At 46.6% G+C, this 23,375-nt stretch overlaps 1 protein-coding gene across 2 annotated transcripts in view; it reads left to right on the top strand.

Moving 5' to 3' along the window:
* LOC119165011 (FYVE, RhoGEF and PH domain-containing protein 2) overlaps nt 1-23,375 on the top strand; it is a 74,068-nt gene that overhangs the window by 15,228 nt on the left and 35,465 nt on the right. The window contains exon 1 of one of the 2 annotated variants that reach the window (XM_075873595.1): nt 18,049-18,175. The exons of the other annotated variant lie outside the window; for it this stretch is intronic. The gene's annotated coding sequence lies outside the window, so the exon portion shown is untranslated. Of the gene's footprint in view, nt 1-18,048; nt 18,176-23,375 lie in introns of those variants that run through there. 2 annotated transcript variants of the gene reach the window in all.

Below are 23,375 nucleotides of genomic sequence, written 5' to 3'. Positions count from 1 at the left end.
GTGTCTTCCGTGTTGATTCGTGGCAAACATAAGGGTGCTGTTCTTTGTCTTACTATGTATTTACTCAGCATTTTCTCTTGTAATGACTTGGAATTGAAATTGACAAAGTTGAGAAAAAACTGCCCCAGCTTGGGAAAGTCGGATCGCCTTGGCTACTCCTGGCTACGAACGAATGAATGCTTGCTTCTTGAAGAAAAGAAAAAGGAGCTTATTTATGTCAGCCTAATCTGGTGACATTGCTGAGCTCCTTGAAGGGTATTGGTCAAGGAGATAAGAAGAGTGATAGAAAGATAAACAAAACCGCCCGCATCTTCCCACGGCGAAAACTCGAGTACACGCATCGCAGAGTGGTGGTTGCATCGCGTGAAAGTTGCGTAATTGGGTATGGTTTGGGAATGCTTAATTGTTATTTCGTCTTTATTACTAATATTCACTGAATTAACGAGAAGTGAAAACAAGGAATGTAAAGTTAAAGGAAGTCTTTATTGCTTGGTGCTCCCATCGTTATTGACAGCCAAGTGAATACGCCCTTGCGTGAATTCCGAACGCGCGCTCCGCCGCTTATATACACACCCCCGCGTAGAAAGGAGAGGAGTAAGGAGGAGAGGTCCGCTCCCCCACTGCGCATACTCGGGTGGCTGATTGTTCTAAGCAAAGCGTCAAATCAAGCAAAAGTCAAGTATAATGACGCCCTTCGCTGATTTTCGAACGTGCGCTCTACCACTTATATACACACCACCCTCGTTCGAGGGAGAGAAGTACGGTTGAGGTCCGCAACCCCACTGCGCATGCTCGGCTGGCTGATCGAATCAAGCAAAGCGTCAATTCAACCGAAAACCATGTAAAGACGCCTTTGACTATCACTATATTTTTGACTGAATTCCGAACACGCATCCGCCGCTTATATACACACCGCCCTCGTTTGAGGGAGAGAAGTACGGTTCAGTTCCGCACCCCCACTGCGCATGCTCGGCTGGCTGATCGAACCAAGCAAAGCGTCAAGTGAAGCGAAAACCAAGCAAAGACGCTTTGACTATCACTATACCGTTTACTGAATTCCCAACGCGCACACCGCCGCTTATATACAAACCGCCCTCGTTCGAGGGAGAAAAGTGCGGTTGAGGTCCGCACCCCCGCTGCGCATGCTCGGCTGGCTGATCGAACCAAGCAAAGCTTCAAGTCAACCGAAAACCATGTGAAGACGCCTTTGGCTATCACTATACCTTTGACTGAATTCCGAACGCGCATCCGCCGCTTATATACACACCACCCTCGTTCGAGGGAGAGGAGTACAAGAAAGACATCCGCACATCCGCTGCTCATTCTCAGCTTGCCGAACGCCCGTCTGGAGCGACAGCTTTGCGGCAGTCCTGGGCCAGCACGAGGCGAGCCGTGCATGTGCAGTGGGGGTGCGGACGGCGCCACCGACGCCGAAGCGCGACATCGCGTGACTGTGAAAGGCTCCGCAATTAAGAAAGAGAGTACCTGCTGGAGAGCACCGACAAAAAGAAAAGAATGGAAAGATGGGGGACACGGTCCAAGTAGTCCGAGTACGGGGAACCAATCGGCGAGAGCTACGCTGGCGTCAAACATCGCGGACGAAACAACCATTCAGCACCCAATCCACCAAGCGAGTTTCCCGGGTATTATTAACAAGTGTTGGCTATCAGGAGAACTAAGTTAAACAAACATAATGAAAGGCAACGCCAAATAGGTGGCTTGTCTTTGCTGCTTAATAAACACTGAATGTTTTGTGCTCTATTTCAATGGTGACTCTTGGCACATGCCGAGCGAAAATGCCGCTCTTAACCGAGCGAAAATGCCTTGGTGCACAAATATTTTGGCAATGTGCACGCCCTGCAGAAACAAACAAGTTAGTGGGAAATGTGTCGAATTAATCTGCGTGACAAAAGGTTCGCGTTGAGCTTCTCAACGTAAATGATACTTAAAATGAAGAGACAGAAAAAAAACAAGTTCTTTAATAATGAACAGAAAATTTTCCCGACATAGGTATTACGGTTATGATGGTGCTACAAGTTACTCCGTATATGGAGAAAGGATTGAAGGTAGAAACGATCTATGGGAAGAGGAGGGCAGGGAAAGCAAAAAAAGAGAAAAAGAAAACATATGATCGTGGTATCTGCAAGTGAGAACGTATACTGATTGTGATGTAGGTCGCTTTGCAAATTAACAACCAAATCATTGTCCTCGAGAAACCTGAGCAGAAAATTTAAAATCGGACGTCGATGAGAAGGAGAAGTCATAGGTTTCTCTCAAGATCTAGCGGCGTTTGGTTAGTTGAGCACATTCAACTCTGGAGACAAGTTTTTCTGTATATTTACAACATGCAGTATGACTTGTGAGATATCTTTCCTCAAGGCATCTTCTTCGTTCTGTAATTGTTTCGGATCCAACCTCAGCTGCATTAAACAGAACTGAAGATGTCCGTCACAAATGGGCAGGCTAGAACACGTGAAATGATAGAATAATAACATAGCTAGCAACAGATGAATGAACAACATGCTCAGAGTAGTCTTGGGAGTCGTAAAACAAAAGTGGGAATAGTTTCGCATCATTCACTGACCGTATAGCATTTGTATACGCCCAAACCTGCTGAATACTTGCTAATGCGTTAGGTTATACAACTGGGAATCAGACAAGCTACAGTAAATTGTTAGCCGCAGTATGAGAGATGCGCATTAAATTACCTTGGCTACCTTAATCGATTGCATTCGATCAACAAGAAGAACGATATGAAGTATACCATAACTGAAGGAATACAACTCATAATTTCAATTGCCTTACTTCTTTATCGGTGAATGTATATTTCACAAACGACACCGTCGCACTCTGTGTTTCAAATACATCGAGTTTCTAGGTGTTCTAGCATGCCGAGAGATCAGTAACGCTAATGATAATCATATATAGACTTTGAAGTCCCAAAACCACGATAAGATCATGAAAGACGCCGTAATTGAGGGCTTAAGAAATTTGACCACCTGGAAACCACTACCTGGCGGGGTTTTAGCAACGCTGGCAAATTTAGTGTACCATTCATTTTTCTTTATTTTCAGAGGGTACTTAAACTGAACACAGTGATTTGTGACTGCATTATACAACAGTAAACGAAATATTTTGCTACAGCTGCTATTCTTAACCGAAATTTATGGCGAAACAGGTGCTTACCTGCAGAACAGACGAAGAAAAATGAAAGCGCCGTTTGGTGCAGGGCTCTGACGTTTTTTTTTCTGACTTTGGCTGTGACTAAATGACTGCTTCCTGGGATTCTCCCAGAATCGCGAAGTAGTACTTGTCCCGAACTCGTTTTTCACGGTTTGGAAATGCGTTAGCACCGTTTCGAGGCCTTTATGTCGCGCACGTCTGCAACGTGAAAAAACAAAACAAAACGCGAGTGTCTTAAACCGCCACGTGATCAATAGTTTAAGCGCGAATGTGTGGAAGAAGAAAAAGAGATGTTACGGGCGTACATCGGTTTGCACTTTGGTGTGGCGTAATAGAACGACGAAAAAAAATACTTATGCAATACTTGTCTGCGTGAGTGCTGGTTTTTTCGGTACTACGTAAATCTTCCACTGCTGCACTTTAACGCCAAGCTTGGGCGTTCCGTTTCAATATTTCTTACCTTCTTGGTTTGTTTGTTTGTTCGTTTACTGCGTCCGTCCTTTTAGCTTTCATCATTCCTTGTTTGTGCTGTTAACCCTCTCTTTGAAGCATATAGCAACTACACCACCTGTCGCCGGTTGTTAAGTCGTTTTTTATTTCACTTATTCATTCTTTCTATTCGTTACTTTTTCATTCATTCATTCATTCATTCATTCATTCATTCATTCATTCATTCATTCATTCATTCATGTTCGTCTTCTATCAACTCTCGGCGTAGTCTATACGTAGAAACAGTGCCATAAGAACGGGCTTTTAAAAATCTAACTGGCGCACAGCGTACGATCAGTTATCCTCTCATTTGAAAATATCAGGTGGTTCGTGTTTGTTAGGAGTAAGGTACCGACTAGCTCGACTTTATTGACTGGTTGCTTTTCCATGAAGATAGCGCAAGGATGGGTCGACTACCTCGTGAGTCGACTAACTCATGCGTCGACTAACTCGGACTCACTCAAACTGAGACCGAGCCGTCAGTTCGAGTATGAGCGAGTCCGGGTGAGTAATATTTTAACGAGTTGAAGTTAGAACGGGTGTGGTTGAAGACAATTTTTTTAGGGCGAAGCTCCTTATGGCGTGGCTCGTGTGTACCTCGTTGTGGTGCGTAACCACTGGTAGCACATACCCGAAAGAGAATGTCTGCTGGATGGCAGCACTTGTATGTGATGAATACATGATGAAAAGATGTGAGATAGCTGTACTTGGGGTGTTTACTAGATAGACGGACGGACGGATGGACAGACAGAGGGGCGGGTCACGAACGGACGGATGAACGAACAGACAGACAGACAGACAGACAGACAGACAGACAGACAGACAGACAGACAGACAGACAGACAGACAGATGGACGGACGGACGGATGGACGGACGGACAGACAGACAGACAGACAGACAGACAGACAGACAAATGGACGGACGGACGGACGGACGGACGGATGGATGGACGGACGGACGGACGGACAGACAGACAGACAGACAGACAGACAGACAGACAGACAGACAGACAGACAGACAGATAGATAGATAGATAGATAGATAGATAGATAGATAGATAGATAGATAGATAGATAGATAGATAGATAGATAGATAGATAGATAGATAGATAGATAGATAGATAGATAGATAGATAGACGAACAGACGGCAGGAAGGATGGATAGACGGACAGACAGACAGAGAGACGAACGAACGAACAGATGTAAAAATGAGCGTATACGGATGGACGCATAGACGGACGCACGGACGGTCACACGGATCAACGGACACACGAAAGGACGCATGGACAGACGGAAGGAAGACCGAATGGATGGACGGAAGCCCGGACGGACTGACGAACGCTTCGGCCCACCAATCATCTTTCACTTCGTGGATATGCCGTGATATTTTTTTTTTCGTGAGTGAGGGTTAGAGTAAGACCGGCTCAGGAAAATCTTGTCAAGTCTGAGTCCGAGTGAGTCCAAAGCGCAAAATATATTTCATGAGTGAGTCTGAGTGAACTATACAGGTTTTGCCAACCTATAAGTGCAGCGCAAAGTTTCTCAGAAATGAATGTTTTGGGAACCCCTTGTGAGCTGATAGAAGGGATGAGGGACACCTGGCATTGAAAGAAAAGTTTGCGGAAGAGGGTGGGGGGGACGTCGTACAGCAACATGCAGTGTCAAAACGGTGCGCTTTTTTTTTCCCTGGGTGAAGAATGGTCAAACAAAAGTGCTGCATCGGTATGATAAGAGCTTGTCAATAACTTCTGCGGTCTGCAACCTGTTTATACATACGTCTACCGCCTGTTTATATTCCGCCTGTTTATGCGTATGTCTTCTCATTAAATTTTGAAGCCCTTAAAAAGCATGCTGACGTGCCTGTGTTGTAGGAAATAGCAACAAATAGTCTTTACAACCATCTTACGAAGAAGGAAAATCATAATTTAGCTTCTCCCCAATGCATTGCGTCACGCGGTGAAGCATAGAAAAAATTGGAAGGGGCCTTTGCCAGGGATATGGAGTGCCTCCAAAGAAGCGGGATGCTTTTTAGGGGCGAAGCACCTCAAGTATTGGCTTATCGGCTTGTCACGTCGTCGTCTCGTCGATCACAAACGGCTATGTGCCATCGAGATTTGGGAAATCCCGCTAATTACCATCGGCCCATACAATTCATATTATAAGTTAAAGGCGAGTTTTTACTGTCTAAAGCATTGTTTGGCTTAGCAGCAGTGTCAGAACCCATGACGAAATCTACCAAGGTACTCAGGTTTCTCATATTAGCCATTGACACAATTCGGGCTTCAACGGTAAAGTCATCTATTGTAACACCGCTTCTGCAAATTGATGGTGCTTTACTCGCCACCGGTCCTCTAAACGTGAACAAGGCAACAGTTGACTCAACAAATAGCGACAATGTCACTGAAGCAGAAATGCTGTTCCCCATATTTCGTAGGAAACTGAAAGCGGGCGTACAGGGAGAGGGGGGGGGGGGGGCAGAACAAACAAAAACGTCCGAGATTGCTATGATCAGGATAATTCGTTAGCCTGGGCTCCTAGCACAATCGCAATGTGAAAACAACATTTATTTGGTATATTACTTAGTAGCCTCTTTTCATTTATTTAGTTGATCTTTATCATTCAGCGTTGTTCAAATTATCTACTAAATTTAAAACTATTAAATCTTGGCCAATACGCAAGAGTGGGCATGTGCCATAGTCGCCATAGTCTGTATGGCTCCAAACAAACAAACAAACAAACAAACAAACAAACAAACAAACAAACAAACAAACAAACAAACAAACAAACAAACAAACAAACAAACAAACAGTTTTACGGTAAGCTGCATTCCGACTCAGTTTTCCGACAAAGTTAGTGATGCTGAAACAGCCTTCGTTACATACCCGGTTTCAGGTTCGGTACCATTAGTTTCTCATCACATAAATCTCTCTATAAAATTGGTGAACGTTTGAGCTTCGCCATCAACAGTAGAATGCGATAGCGTAATTGGGCCTCATTCGCATTGCCTTCTCGATTGCTAGCCCATAGCTTCAGTTCTCTGTGCATGCCTCAACCACGCCGTAAGGAAGCTAACGACTGTGCGCGTAAGATTGGCCGTTTCAAGATATCCTTGAACGTCTAATCCAAGTATAATTATTAAGCGTCCACTGCGCCTTTATTATTCCTTTTGCAAATCAGCGAAGGCCGACTACGCACCAGTAAGGCAACACGCGAAACTGCGCACCCGTTCACTTTCTTCGTGCTTTTGCTGCTGGTGATGATGATTAACGACGCCTGAGCGCTTTGTGAAGGGGTGGGTGGGCCTATCGAATGACGCTCGTATGGTGTTTTTTTTTTATATCCGAAGCCAATTGAAAAAAAAAGGCGTGGTTGAGTGGTTAAACGTGTGCTTGCCACGCATACGCGCTGGGTTCTAATCTATGTCAGACCAAAAATTTGTATAATTATTTCATTTGCATCTTTCTCAGTTTTCAGCCACGGGCGAGATGATTGTTCTCTAACAACCGTCGACGCCGATGCCGGAATTTCAGCGAAACAAGCTCTTTAACGCTATCGCGTTAAAAGGATGTGGTGAATTACCTCGGTCGGACACTTGCTATTCTTTTATTCCGGCTCTTCTTCTGTCTCTCATTGCACCTTAGGGATGATTTCGCTGTGGGAAACGCCAGCGCACACTGTATGCTTTGCTCCTCTCGATGCTCCGCGTCAGTGATGCTTCATCCCTTCCAGTTTTAGATGCGAAGCAGCTTATGGTCAAGGCTTGTCCCTTGTCCGTCGTCGTAGCCACTCTAGTACTCGTAGTACCTACGAGGTGGCTCTGCGGTAGAACGCTCGCTCCACTCTGGTGCGTGCTCTGGTATGAGAAGAGACCTCTACCGGTGGTGCACTGCTTTCTCTAACGCTGTATAATAAAAGCCGCTATTCCTCTCTCTCGCTGTCTCTCACAGACACAGCATAGTAGTACGAATGAAGACATGAGCCTCAGTGCCGTTGAGAAGAGGGCTGACAAAGCGGCTGCGTGCGCAGACATGAACGTCTACGGCGATGAATAATGAGCACCTCTTTACACAACTTTAAGTCGAGCCATGGCTGTTTCGCATGCTACTCAGGGTTTCATTTTTGGGGACACATGTGCAACTTTTTTCTGTTTTTTTTTCTTTGCAGGGATGTGATTCATGGGTTTCCCACAATGGCTTCGAAAACCTCCATTTGGAAAACAAAAGTAGTAGAGAGTGTCAACATATAACGTAAAAACTGGTGTGTGAGGAAAAAACGTAAGATCGTGTACGAGTAAAAACAAAACAAAAAAACAAAAAAAACAAGGAAGCTTTGTCTCTATATTAAAGATAAGCGTGGTACGAGAAGTAAGCTTGTAAGGAGTCGAAGTACTTTGCCAGAAAACCGGGTCATTTCGTAAAACCCTACATATTGTTACGGAGCTCGCAAACACACGGAAGAGAGAAATGAGCGTATTTCCTATATTTACATGCCAAAGTGACGCTTCAGAGCTGCCAGTCTCTCGCGCGGCGAGTCCACTTCTTTTTCATCGAACTGTTGTCCACGACGGTAGAGCCATGCCCACTGCCTCGTAATATCACCCCCGGCGAACAAAGCGCCGTCACGGCGCCCCTAAGTCAATCAGGACTGGCAGTATAGTAGGGCTTTAGGCGCGACACATGAACAACATCAGTAGATGGTGTAGCAGAGGATGAGTGCGGTTGAACGGGAGTGATGAGGTAGTCGACGTCGGTGACCTTGCGGAGAACTTTGTAGGGTCCTGTGTATCGTGGGAGGAGCTTCTCGCACAAACCTTCACGTCGATACGGCGTCCAGAGTAGGACAAGAGAGTCATCAGGGTAGTCAACGTCGCGGTGCGAGTCATCGTAGCGGACTTTTTGTGCGGCCTGAGAAGCACTGAGCCGAGTGTGCGCGATTTGGCGAGCGACGCGGGCTCGAGAAGCAGCGTCCTGCGCATACACCGTTGGTTGGATAGTAGCAGAAGGAAGGAGTGTGTCGAATGGCAACGCAGGGTTGCAGCCGTACAAAAGAAAGAATGGAGAGTAGCCGGCGGTGTCATGTCTTGACGAATTATATGCAAATGTAACGTAGGGGAGCATTGCGTCCCAGTCACGGTGGTCAGCAGAGACGTACATAGACAACATGTCTGTAAGAGTTCGGTTGAGACGCTCCGTGAGACCGTTAGTCTGGGGATGGTAGGCAGTAGTAAGGTGATGTTCGGTAGAGCAGCTCCGGAGGATTTCGTCGATAACTTTTGCGAGGAAGCAGCGGCCCCGATCCGTCAAAAGCTGGCGCGGAGCTCCATGCCGCAGAATGACGTCATTTAGGAGAAAGTCTGCGACGTCTGTAGCGCAGCTAGTTGGCAATGCACGAGTTATCGCGTATCTGGTCGCATAGTCGGTTGCGACAGCGATCCACTTGTTGCCTGACACGGACGTCGGGAAAGGTCCGAGCAAGTCGAGGCCGATGCGGAAGAATGGTTCCGGGGGAATGTCGATAGGTTGGAGCAGGCCAGCCGGACGGAGAGCAGGACGTTTCCGACGCTGGCAGCGCTCGCAAGCAGCGACATAACGGCGCACAAATTTATACATGCCAGGCCAAAAGAACCGTTGCCGCACGCGGTGATAGGTGCGTGAAAAACCCAGGTGTCCCGCCGTCGGTGCGTCATGCAGATGTTGAAGAATAGTGGCACGCATGTGTTGGGGAATAACTAATAAATATTCCGGGCCATCAGACTTCATGTTGCGACGATACAGAATGTCGTTGCGAAGGACATATTGGCGGAGAGAAGGGTCGGAATGTCCTGAAGATACTCGCTGAGTGACCTTCTTGAGGGTTGCGTCCCGGCGCTGCTCTGTGCCGATGTCGTGCAAATCAGATATTGCGAGCACACAAGAATCGCCTTCATGGACAGCGAGGCTAGCAGGGTCCACCGGATAACGCGAGAGACAATCAGCATCTTGGTGCAACCTGCCCGACTTATAAATTACGTCGAAGTTATACTCCTGGAGACGTAGAGCCCAGCGACCTAGGCGACCAGTTGGGTCCTTGAGCGACGACAGCCAACACAGAGCGTGGTGGTCCGTAATAACTGAAAACTCGCGGCCATACAAGTAGGGGCGAAATTTCGCTACAGCCCAGACCAACGCAAGACACTCGCGCTCTGTTATCGAATAGTTTCGCTCAGATGTGGAGAGAAGGCGGCTGGCATACGCAATAACACGCGTTTGGCCTCCCTGGTGTTGAGCGAGGACGGCGCCGATTCCGTGAGCACTGGCGTCTGTGCGTACTTCAGTCGTCGCAGACGGGTCAAAGTGAGCCAGTATTGGTGGTGAAATGAGCAGGTCGATCAGCGTGGAAAACGCAGCTGCTTGGTCTTGGCCCCACGAGAAGGGCACGTTCTTTTTGAGAAGATCAGTTAGTGGTCGTGCAATTGTAGCGAAATCGCGTATAAAGCGGCGGAAGTACGAGCATAAGCCCACAAAACTCCGAACATCTTTGGTTGAAGAAGGCAGAGGGAAATTCTTGACAGCGCTAATCTTGTCAGGGTCAGGTCGGACGCCAGCAGCACTTACAAGATGACCAAGGATCGTGATTTGTTGTCGGCCGAAATTGCACTTTTTCGAGTTCAGCTGGAGTCCTGCTCGACGAAAAACGGCTAAAATGGTCGACAAACGAGTTAAGTGAGTTTCAAATGTTGGGGAAAAAACAATCACATCGTCGAGGTAGCAAAGACAGATGGACCATTTATAACCACGAAGAAGAGAGTCCATCATGCGTTCGAACGTTGCCGGGGCGTTGCACAGCCCAAAAGGCATAACCTTGAACTGATAAAGGCCGTCCGGTGTGATGAAGGCAGTCTTTTCTCGGTCTAAGTCGTCGACAGAAATTTGCCAGTAGCCCGAACGCAGATCAATAGATGAGAAGTATCGCGCGCCATGAAGGCAATCAAGGGCGTCGTCGATTCGTGGCAGCGGATATACGTCTTTGCGGGTTATCTTGTTCAAGGCACGGTAGTCAACGCAAAATCTCCAGCTGCCATCCTTCTTTTTCACTAAAACAACAGGTGACGCCCATGGACTTGAAGAGGCCTCTATGACTCCTTTGGAGAGCATTTTCTCGACTTCTCGTTGTATGACCTGGCGTTCGGACTGGGAAACACGATACGGTCGCCGTCTAACAGGATTAGCATCGCCGGTATGTATTTGATGACGCACGAAGGACGTTTGACCTAAAGGGCGGTCATCGAAGTCGAAAATATCTCGGTAGGTAGTCAGAACGTGGTGAAGTTGCGCCAACTGACAGGGCAGAAGATCAGGGGCGATCATCATCGTGATTTCGTCGCTAGGTGCGTTTGCTCGGCTGGCTGCAGTAGGGGACGAACAGTCTTCAGGGTCCAATGCCACGATGCTACATGCATCAAGTGGGGAAACGTGGGCTAACGAAATGCCTTGCGGGAGAACTTGGGTCGAACTACTGAAGTTAAGGAGCGGAAGCTGAACGTAGTTGTCCACAATAGTCACGATTGTATGCGGCACAGCAACACTTCGAGCCAAGAGCACATCCACCAATGGAGACACTATGTAGTCACCGTCAGGAAGAGCTGGTGATATCGTTAAGGCAACACACGTGGTGGCTTGCGGTGACAGCCGAACATAATCAACAGCGCACAAGCGGTGTGACGGTGAGGACGGCACAGGTCCAAGTCGAGGCAGTTCAAGTTGAAGAACGCCGGTTGCACAGTCGATGAGAGCAGCATGGGTGGACAAGAAATCTAAACCAAGAATTAGGTCATTTGGGCACTGCTCAATAACTGCAAAGAGAACAGATGTGGGGTGATCGGCGATAGTGATGCGTGCTGTGCACATTCCTGTGATGGCAAGACTTCTTCCGTCGGCGACACGAATAACGCCAGGGGCAGCCGGTGTGAGCACTTTCTTCAGGCGGCGACGAAGTCGGGCACTCATCACAGAAATATGCGCCCCAGTGTCAACAAGTGCAGAAACAGTCAGGCCGTCAACGTCGACGTCGATCAAATTTCGTCGTGTCGGAAGTACAAGGAGAGGATTTGAGGTCGGTACCGAGGATGCAGCTTCACCTCCAAGAGCTGCACCGCTTAGTTTCCCTGGTGAGAATTGAGCGGGGAGGTCGGGCGTCGTCGTAGAGGAGAAGGGGACGACGGGCGACGTCCTGGCGGCGAACGAGACTGGTGACGTCGAGGCGACGGTGAGCGGCTGTGCTGCGTATCAGGGGCATCGCAGGCGTAGGAATCGACGGGCAGAGGCCGGCGGTAGTTGTCGGCGATCGGCTCAGGAGGTTGGAAACGACGGTAGCTATCGGTGCGGCGAGCAGTGTTATACTGGTTTCGGGACGAAGACCAATGGTTGTGGCAATACCGTGCGACGTGACCTATGCGGCGGCAGTTAAAGCAGATCGGCCGATCATCCGCAGTTCTCCATTCGGCCGGATTGCGAGAGCGTGGATAAGACCTTTCTTGGGGTGGTGACCTGGGGCGAGGCGGCGACCTTGAACGGAAGCCAATTGGTCGAGACTGAGCAACGGCGCAGACATCGAAGCCCAAATTGCTCAGTTCTTCCCGCACAATCGACTGTACCAAGCAAACCTGAGGTACTTGCAAATCGACGTGGCCGTTGGCGGGAAGAGTAGGTGTAATTGCTTCGATTTCCCGCCGGACAATTCGCGTAATTTCAGACGCTGGTGAAGACTGCCGATGGGAGGACAGTCCATCTTCGCAGGAGGACGTCGCTGCGGTGTTCGGCAGTCGAGTAAATGATCTTGAAATCCGCCTGCTTTTGGCCAGTTCAAAACGGCGGCATTCCTCAATAATTTCGTCGACGGTCGCACAGTTCCGGCACATTAGCAGGTTGAACGCGTCGTCCGCTATGCCCTTGAGGACGTGGCCAACCTTGTCAGACTCCGACATGTCGTTGTCAACTTTACGACATAGAGCCAGCACGTCCTGTATATATGAGATATACGGCTCTGTGGACGTCTGAGCACGTATAGACAACTCCTTCTTTGCAGCCGCCTTTCGACCGATGGGCTTCCCAAATAAGTCGCGAAGCTTTTCCTTGAAGGTGTCCCAACTGCCGATCTCCTCCTCATGGTTCTCGTACCAGACTTTGGCCGTGCCTTTCAGGTAAAACAGCACATTGGCCAGCATAAGAGTCGGATCATACCGGTTGAGAGCACTGGTGCGTTCGTAGTCGGCTATCCAGTCGTCGACATCAACTTGGTCCGTACCGCAGAACGTTCCAGGATGCTTCGGATGCGTCAGCACGTACGTGGGTGGGGGTGGGGCCAGTGGAGGCGTTGCCGTGGATGGTGCGGGCGTCGCCGAGGCCGATGGAGAGGTGGCCGTGGGATCAGTCCCGTGTTCCATCACGGAAACTCCGATTTGACGACCACTGCGGAGCTCCGTTGTATGGCGCTTCGTTACCCAGCACCTCCACCAATTTGTTACGGAGCTCGCAAACACACGGAAGAGAGAAATGAGCGTATTTCCTATATTTACATGCCAAAGTGACGCTTCAGAGCTGCCAGTCTCTCGCGCGGCGAGTCCACTTCTTTTTCATCGAACTGTTGTCCACGACGGTAGAGCCATGCCCACTGCCTCGTAATAATATCTTCGTTATTTCGAATTGCATACTTCTGGAACTTTTTTGAAGGCTTACGCAGCGCAAATCAATGAGCATAGAGTATTTAATCGCGTTTAGTTCGTATGTGTATATAAACCACAATTCTAACTACAAACTGGGGAAAAAAAGAACAAATAAAATTTTAAGTTTTGTTGCAACATCGCCTTCTTTTCACTACACCAGAGAGCTGCCGTGAAGCCAGCTAGCGCGTTCGAGTTGAGTAGCGCACACACAAACAGGCGTGCGACACTCTGCTAGTGTACCTACCGAGTGCTTGTTGTTTTGAACAATATTATGTACGCTTGTCTGCGAATGCTGTGCCGTCCTTACGAAGGTCATGATCAACAACAATGAAGCGCTATAGGTACATCATCATCAACATCATTATCAGCGTGTGATTATCATCATACACCCATTATCAACATCATTATCATCATACACCCACTGTAGGGCAAAAGCTTTTTCAATGTTCCCCCAATCAACACGGTCGGTGCTTGATGCGGTACGTTATGCCCTCAAGCTTTTTGTCGCATATAGTGTGACAATAATTGCAGTGCTCCATTACACAATAGCAGCGATGGCGTATAGTGAGAGCATCCGACTCGCATGCAAAAGGTCCGTGGTTCAAATCCCGGTGCCCCGCAGTTCCCAACCGGATAAAGAAAAAATCCGTGTGGTGATCGAACTGCATTACGAGGCCTGGGGTGCGGCCTCACCGGTAACCACCGCCGGGAACGCACTCCCTCACCAGAGAAAGATTGGCCACCCTGGCGCAGTATCTGGCCACTACCTCCCACATGCATACGTCAAATAACTCATGACCCTAAGTCCCCAGCAGCTGCGAAGCAACTGACCACGGCGGCGGTCAGATCTGCAACGAAGCAGAGGGTGCTAAGAATCTCTGGATCCGGACAGGCCGCGATTGGAACCTGAACTTGGCAACGTTTAACGCTAGAACCTTATCTAGTGAGGGAAGTCTAGCTGTACTATTCGAGGAGCTAGAGAGTGTTACATAGGATATAATAGGGCTCATAGAGGTTAAGAGGACAGATGAGGCCTATACGGTGCTACAGAATGGGCACGTCCTTTGCTATCGGGGCTTGGCTGACAGAAGAGAACTGGGAGTGGGGTTCCTAATTCACAGAAACATAGCTGGCAACATAGAGGAATACTATAGCATTAAGGAAAGGGTGGAAGATACCGTAATTAAACTGAATAAGAGATAGAAGATGAAGGTAGTGCAGGCTTACGCGCCTACATCGAGCCATGATAACGCTTCACTTGAGAGCTTCTATGAAGACGTGGAATCGGCAATGAGTAAGGTAAAAACACAGTATACAATATTGATGGGAGACTTTAATGCAAAGGTAGGGAAAAAGCAGGCTGGAGACCAGACAGTAGGAGATTATGGCATCGGTACTAGAAACGCCAGAGTAGAGCTACTAGTACAATTCTCAGAACGCAATAATTTACGGATTTTGAATACCTTCTACCGAAAACGAGGAAACTGCAAGTGGACATGGAGGAGCCCTAATGGTGAAAATAAAAAGGAAATAGACTTTATAATGACTGTACACCCAGGAATCATGCAGGATGTGGAAGTGGTTGGCAAGGTACGATGCAGTGATCATAGAATGGTACGGTCTCGAATTCGCCTAGAATTGAAGAAGGAACGACAGAAACTGATACGCAAGAAGCTAATCAATGAGCTAGCACTGAGAGGGAAAGTACAGGAATTCAGAGTGTCGCTGCAGTACAGGTACTCGGCTCTTAGTGAGGAAACCAACCTTAGCGTAGATACAATGAATGATAATCTGACGAGTATCATTACGGAGTGTGCAGTGCAAGCTGGAGGCAGGGTAGTTAGACAGGACACTGGCAAGCTTTCCCAGGAAACAAAGAATCTCATTAACAAGTGTCAAATCATGAAAGTCTCAAGTACAACAAACAAATCAGAAGTGGCAGAGCTTTCGAAGTTGATTATAAGGCGTAAGGTATCCGACGTAAGAAGATATAACATGGAGATAATTGAACACGCTCTGAAAAACAGAGGAAGCGTCCAAGCAGTGAAGAGGAAACTTGGGATAGGCAAAAATCGGATGTATGCACTAAGGGACAAAGAAGACAAAATAGCTACCAATATGGATAGGATAGTTAAAATAGCGGAGGAGTTTTACGGAGATCTGTACTGTAGCCGGGACAACTACGACCTTCATACTATAAGAACTATCAGCAACCCAGATGACACCCCACCAGTAATGATAGAAGAAGTCAGAAAAGCTTTGGAGGGCATGCAAAGAGGCAAAGGTGCTGGTGAGGATCAGGTAACATCAGATCTGCTGAAAGACGGAGGACAGATTGTGTTAGAAAAACTAGCCACCCTGTTTACGAGTTGTCTCCTGACGGTAAGAGTACAGAGTCTTGGAAGAACGCTAACATCATCTCAATACATAAGGAAGGAGATGACAAGAACTACAGGCCGAATAGCTTGCTCTCTGTAGTATACAAGCTATCTACAAAAGTAATTGCTAACAGAGTATAGAAAACATTAGAATTCAATCAACCAAAGGAACAAGCAGGATTTCGAACAGGCTACTCAACAAGCTACCACATTCATACTATCAATCAGGTAATAGAGAAATGCTCAGAATATAACCAACCACTATACGTAGCCTTCATAGATTACGAGAAGGCGTTTGATTCAGTACAAATATCAGCCGTCATGTATACACTGCGGAATCAGGGCGTCGATGAATTATATATAAACATCCTGGAAGAAATCTACAGGGGATCAACTGCTACCATAGTGCTTCGTAAAGAAAGCAACAAAATACCAATCAAGAAGGGTGTAAGGCAGGGGGACACAATCTCCCCAGTGCTATTTACCGCGTGCTTACAGGAGGTTTTCAGAAGCCTAGAATGGGAACAGTTAGGGATAAGAGTTTATGGAGAGTACATTACCAACCTGCGCTTCGCCGATGACATTGCAATGCTGAGTAACTCAGGGGACGAATTGCAACTCATGATTACGGAGTTAGACAAGGAGAGCAGAAAGGTGGGTCTTAAACTGAATCTGCAGAAAACGAAAGTAATGTACAACCTCGGAAAAGAGCAGCGCTTCTAGATAGGTAATAGTGCACTTCAAGTTGTAAAAGACTATGTCTGCTTAGGGCAGGTAATAACCGCGGAGCCGAACCACGAGATTGAAGTAACTAGAACAATAAGAATGGGGTGGAGCACATTTGGCAAGCACTCTCAATATATGACAGGTAGATTGCCACTATCCCTCAAGAGAAATGTATATAACAGCTGTATCTTGCCGGTACTTAGCTACGGAGCAGAAACCTGGAGACTTACAAAGAGGGTTCAGCTTAAATTGAGGACGACGCAGCGAGCAATGGAAAGAAAAATGGTAGGTGTAACCTTAAGAGACGAGATGAGAGCAGAGTGGATTAGGGAACAAACGGGGGTTAAGGATATCATAGCTGAAATCAAGAAGAAGAAATGGACACGGGCCGGGCATGTAGCGCGTAGACAGGATAACTGCTGGTCGCTAAAGGTAACTAACTGGATTCCCAGAGAAGGCAAGTGGGTTAGGGGGAGACAGAAGGTTAGGTGGGCAGATGAGATTAAGAAGTTTGCGTGTATAAATTGGCAGCAGCAAGCACAGGGCCGGGTTAACTGGCGGAACATGGGAGAGGCCTTTGTCCTGCAGTGGACGTAGTCAGGCTGCTGCTGCTGCTGCTGATGATGATGATGATGATGATTACACAATAGCGCTGTAGCCAAAGTGCTTGACACACAACCGGCAGAATATGTCCACAAGTTGCATAATGGTCGTGGAGAGGTGCATGGGCATTCATAACGTATCTTTCCAAGCTGGTCATGGTTGCATATGACACTCTCTTTCTCAATGCGTTCCAGAAAAGTGTCCTGAGGCCGTACGCGTACCTTTGTATTCACGCAGCAAGCATCTTGTCACTTATTTTTCTTTTATTTCAGACTCCACAGTGTCAACCAGATGGCTGCCAACTCCGAAGCCCCTCTTTCTGTTATCCTTCGGATTCGCATGCCGGAAGAAGTCCCCTTTGAAGTCAGCCTTCGACGTTCCGGTTTTCCCCTCGATTCCTTTTTGCCTCTACGTCCACGTTATCTAAAAAAACTTAGAAGACGTGTATGTTCGCGGTGACCTCAACGCGGAGTTATAACGTGCCGACCAAGAACTATAGCTCAATGAATGGCTGCGAGTGTGTACTTGCTGTCAGTTTTGCGGCTCCTCAGCGGGAGCCAGCCTCTCTCCGCTTCGACGGTGAAAGGGGGGCGGAGAGCGGGGTTCGGACTCTGGAAGACCTCTCCTCCTTCTCACTTTCGAAGAGCGACGCGTGTGCACGCGGACGTGCCTTCGTGTCCCGGTGGCAGAGGGAATGAGAAAGGCCTTCCCGTCGCCTCGCGCCATGCTCTAAATATACGGCGCGCTCTTCTCAGGCGGCTCTGGGGTCCATTTCGGGCGGCTCCTTGCAATCTGGCTTTTACCGCTGTTTCGAGCCAACGTGCCCGCGACCGACCGATGACTGTCGCTCGCCGCCGCTCGGGGCGCCGTGTCGCGCCGCTTGGTTTGGCAGCGCCGATGGACGAGCACGGTGTTTGGGATGTGCTGTGAGTGCCCGGCGGCGTGTCCCCGCGGTCACCGCTTTAGGCACTGTGCGGCCTTGTGCCACGAAATACTTGTGCGTGCACGTGCCACTTCCCGTTGTGAAGGACTAAACTGTCAACCGCGGAACTAATGAACGTCGCCAGCGCGGCTGCCGGTCGACTGCAGTAGCGGTGAGTGGCTGAGAGATGAACCTCTCTCCCTCTGAACGCTCGCGTTGACGGCACTCTTATGGAGACTCGTTTGGTTCAGAGGGTAACAAGGGGCTTAGTTTTCTATTGGTCTTTGCCGCCCTTTTTGGAATAGTTTTGCTATAAAAAATATTTGAATTCTTGAGTTTTCTATTGGTCTTTGCCGGCCTTTTTGGAATAGTTTTGCTATGGAAAATATTTGAACTCTGGAGTTGATAGAGGAGAAAGCTGATGCGATGAAATTTGGCAGGACTGTAGCCCGTTACGTTCTAATAAAAACGAAAAAAGACAAGCAAACCCGTAGAGAGAGAGAGAGAGAGAGAGAGAGAGAGAGAGAGAGAGAGAACGACAAAAAAGGAAGGCAGGGATATTAACCAGATGCTAGGATTCTGTATGCTGCCCTGCACTAGGATTGGGGAATAGGAGGTTGAAAGAGAAAGAGAAAAATAAAAATAAATAAGAACACACACACAAAATCAATCAATCAATCAATCAATCCACTCAGAGTCCTTCGACACAGGCCGGTAGTTCGCTCACCGTAAGAAGCCCAGTAAGTAGCACTTGCATGACCTTCTTCTGTGATGATGAGTCTAGGTGATGGCGTAATATACTTTCCTCTGACAGCGCGGCGGCTGGTCATCTAAATTGTAGAGCATACTAGAAAGTTATTGTCTTTGTATTTTATATTCCGGGCAGTCGCGCAGGAGGTGTCTAATCGCCTCTTCATCTCCGCAGTGCACGCAAGCAATGGTGGCGGCCATCCTTACGCGGTAGACACGTACGCTCGGGTGAACGCGACTCCCAACCATAGTCTGCACAGAACAGCTTAGCGGGGGATCAACGGAGCGTAATCTGGCATGCGTAAAGAGAGGCTCGTTCCAATGTGTCGTCGAGCATTGGCGGGCACGGCCAGACTACAGGAGTGCGCGCATGCAACTCTTCTTGTCTGGTCGTGTGGCGGGCAAGCATGCGGAGCGAGCATCGTAGCAGCGTCGGATTCGCCAACTTTCTTTAGAAATGATTATACTCTTTTGAAAGTCTCGGGCGAAGTGTGACTCTCCAAAAAGAGAGTTGACATGTGTCTTTAAAGATAGTTATATATACAACAGGTAGACTTTTTTTTTTTAGTTACCAATAACTATGGTGGCGTATCGCGCGACTTGGCATATACGCGTGATTCGTTTGTACTGAAAAGCTGTTTGCTTTCGCACAAATGCAATCCTTTTTTCCAAAGGAGCTTTACGGCATGCTACGCTCGTTAGCCGTTCGGTTCACCTTTGTTCAGATTCGTTTGTTCATTCTGTCTCCTTGATTATAGCCTGCCTAGGTATGACGGCTATGACATACATAGCCATAGTGTAAACACAGCCAGTCGTTATAACTTCTGTTTAAACGCCGAACCCGCAGTATTCTAGAAAACCACGAAACATGTGTTCGGGCTGTTCCTCGACTACGCTAAAAACAAAACAAAACAAAACAAACATCCTGAGTACAGTTTCTTGTCTTTCTGTGTTGCGCGAACATATTTCGTACACTTGTGCGCAACTCTGCTCGGGTAATAAAGTAGGGCGTAAGGGTGGTGGGCAACAGCGTGCGGAAGTGAAAGTGAATTTTCGCACATTCAAAAGCTATGAATCAATATGGGCAGCGTGGCTTCCACCTGGGTGTGTAGGTCGTCAATTCAGAATGCGCGAGATTTTTCGCCTAGGCAAGCAAACAGATCTTTTCAAGTGAATGAATTCCAAATGTATAATAATAATAATAATAATAATAATAATAATAATAATAATAATAATAATAATAATAATAATAATAATAATAATAATAATAATAATAATAATAATAATAATAATAATAGTTCCTGCGCTTTGATGGGCCAGAATCGCGATATGTCTACGAGGTGTGCCGTACTATAAAAGGAATCTGGAAACTTGTAAAACTCAAGTTCTTTAAAGTGCATGTAAAGCACAGCGCAGGGGTTTTCAGCACTACCAACCCATCGATATCCGACTATCGTGGCCGAGAGCGTCGGAGCACAGCAACTGCTATGCCATATACTGCAGATACCATACATACATACATACATACATACATACATACATACATACATACATACATACACACATACATACATACATACATACATACATACACACACATACATACATACATGCGTACATACATACATACATACATACATACATACATACATACACACATACATACATACATACATACATACATACATACATACATACACATACACACGTACATACACATACATACATACATACATTCATTCATACATACATACATACATACATTCATACATACATACATACATACATACATACATGCATGCATACATACACACACACATACATACATACATACATACATACATACATACATACATACATACATACATACATACATACGTACGTACGTACGTACGTACATACATACACACATACATACATACATACATGCAAACGTGCATACATACATACATACAGATACATACATACATATATACATACATACATACATACATACATACATACATACATACATACATACATACATACATACATACATACATACGTGCATACATACATACGTGCATACGTACATACGTGCATACATACATTCGTACATACATACATACATACATACACACATACATACATACATACATACATACATACATACATACATACATACATACATACATACACACACGTACATACACATACATACATACATACATACATGCATGCATGCATACATACATACATACATACATACACACATACATACATACATACATACATACATACATACATACATACATACATACATACATACATACATACATACGTACGTACGTACATACATACATACATACATACATACGTACATACGTGCATACATACATACATACGTGCATACGTACATACGTGCATACATACATACGTACATACATACATGCATACATACATACACATACATACATACATACATACATACATACATACATACATACATACATACATACATACATACATACATACATACATACATACATACATACATACATACATACATACATACATACATGCATACGTGTATACATACATACATACATACATACATACATACATACATACATACATACATACATACATACATACATACATACATACATACGTGCATACATACATACATACATACATACATACATACAGATACATACATACATACATACATACATACATACATACATACATACGTACATACGTGCATACATACATACATACATACATACACACACACATACATACATACATACATACATACATACATACATACATACATACATACGTGCATACGTACATACAATAACAAAACAGACTGGTGGATTGACATCGGGGAAGATTGATGAGCACTAATAGACGATGTTTTGTTTTCATTAGTATTGTGCCTAACAACAAAAAACGAGCCATTAAAAATTTGCGCTTCATTATAGATAGATAGATAGATAGAGTGATAGATAGATAGATAGATAGATAGATAGATAGATAGATATAGATGGAAAACAACAGGTCATGCTCCAGTGCAAAGACAACGCGAAAGCCTTGACTCTGCCTTTGTTTCTGGCACGCACAATGCGCACGTGACCTACAACAGAAGCTCACGACCAGTATAGAGTCGTGCGTGGGCCGGTTTCTGGCAGGTCGCCCGCTTCGAACCTCACCACGCCGTTGTCGGCGGGTGGTCTACGTTTAGTTACGGCCGACCGGTTTAGGAACCCCCTTTGACATAACCTACCGCATTGCTGTGTCGCGACAGAAGCATCTCAAACAAAAAACTACGTGCTGTTTTACTTCGTCTAGAATTCTCTTCTGATGACAGGTGGATGAAAACATAAGCCTGTACCATATGGGGACAAAAAAAAAAAGGGGGGGGGGGGGTGTTACGCTAGGGGACAGGTGCTCCTGCCGCGATTTGCTTATCTAAAAGGGGCAACTAGTCTGCCCCTTATAAATGATTGAAACCAATGTTTGCGCTCACCTAAGTACGTTCGCTGCCAAATGCCTTCTTCACTTCACATTTTGCGTCGCATTTGTAGCATACAGAGCAACTGTAGCTATAGATTTAAGAAAAAAAGGCGAACCAACACAGTTGTACTAGTGTCACTAAGATTACAAATTCACCATGGACAGCTGCCATTTGAACTCGGGTGTCTTGAGTGGGGAGCGAGAATTTTAACCCATCACCTTGGCGAAGCCACGCGCAACTCAGAAAACGAGAACACATTGCAGGCTATATACCGACCACAGCGCAACTAGCGAACTGATCCTGTTTGGGCTTCACTTTCCAAAGCTCGTTCCGGGCAGTTCACTGTTACAGTACGCTCTACCTAAATGTATGTCTACGTAGTATTTTGATCATTTTTTGGGGGTAAAACATCCTCCTACACCCACAGTTCCCCTCCTCACGCTTCTACGGGCCTGGTACCAATAAAGATCATTGCCCTCACGATTACCATAACCTTTTCGTGCCATCGAATCTTTAGAGTCTACTAAACCACAAGCGGGTTCATCGAGAAAAAAAAATTGAAGGATCAACTTGGGCTACCACAAGTTGATACCTTTTATTTTCTACCACGGGCGAAGATCCATCCACTTTCGTGGAACCCTGTTCCGATCCGACTTCGTGGCCCCTAGCGCGCCCAGAGGACTAGACGGTTCGAAATGTTCCCGGAGCGGGTGTGCAGGGCGCTCCCAGCGACAAGCGCCCCGCATTATGGCTCGACGACCGTGCGTCGGGTTCTGCACGAAACCCTCCCAAACATTCGTTGCCTCGAGTACGTTCGGCAGTGGGTTCTGCCGGGCCGAAGGTATCGAAGCAGCGAACGCGGTACTCTCGACTGCTGGGTACCGATGTGGTGCTTACTCTACGCTCAAAGGGAGCTTATATATGTCATCGCATCTACACTGCATCGTTTGAAAGAGTGGTTCGGCATGCGTAATATGCTTCTCAAAGGGGCATTGGAGAATGATAGGGCTGACTGCGCATTTAGAAAGCGAAGTATTAATTGAGCTGCTTACCCACTACTTTCCGCGAGCAGAGTGGTCGAGGATCAGGTATGGGCGTGCATGCATATTTTCTTTGTACG

Source organism: Rhipicephalus microplus, chromosome 9, assembly GCF_043290135.1.
Source record: "Rhipicephalus microplus isolate Deutch F79 chromosome 9, USDA_Rmic, whole genome shotgun sequence".
Lineage (NCBI taxonomy): Eukaryota > Metazoa > Arthropoda > Arachnida > Ixodida > Ixodidae > Rhipicephalus > Rhipicephalus microplus.
This window is presented reverse-complemented; position numbering and strand designations above follow the sequence as displayed.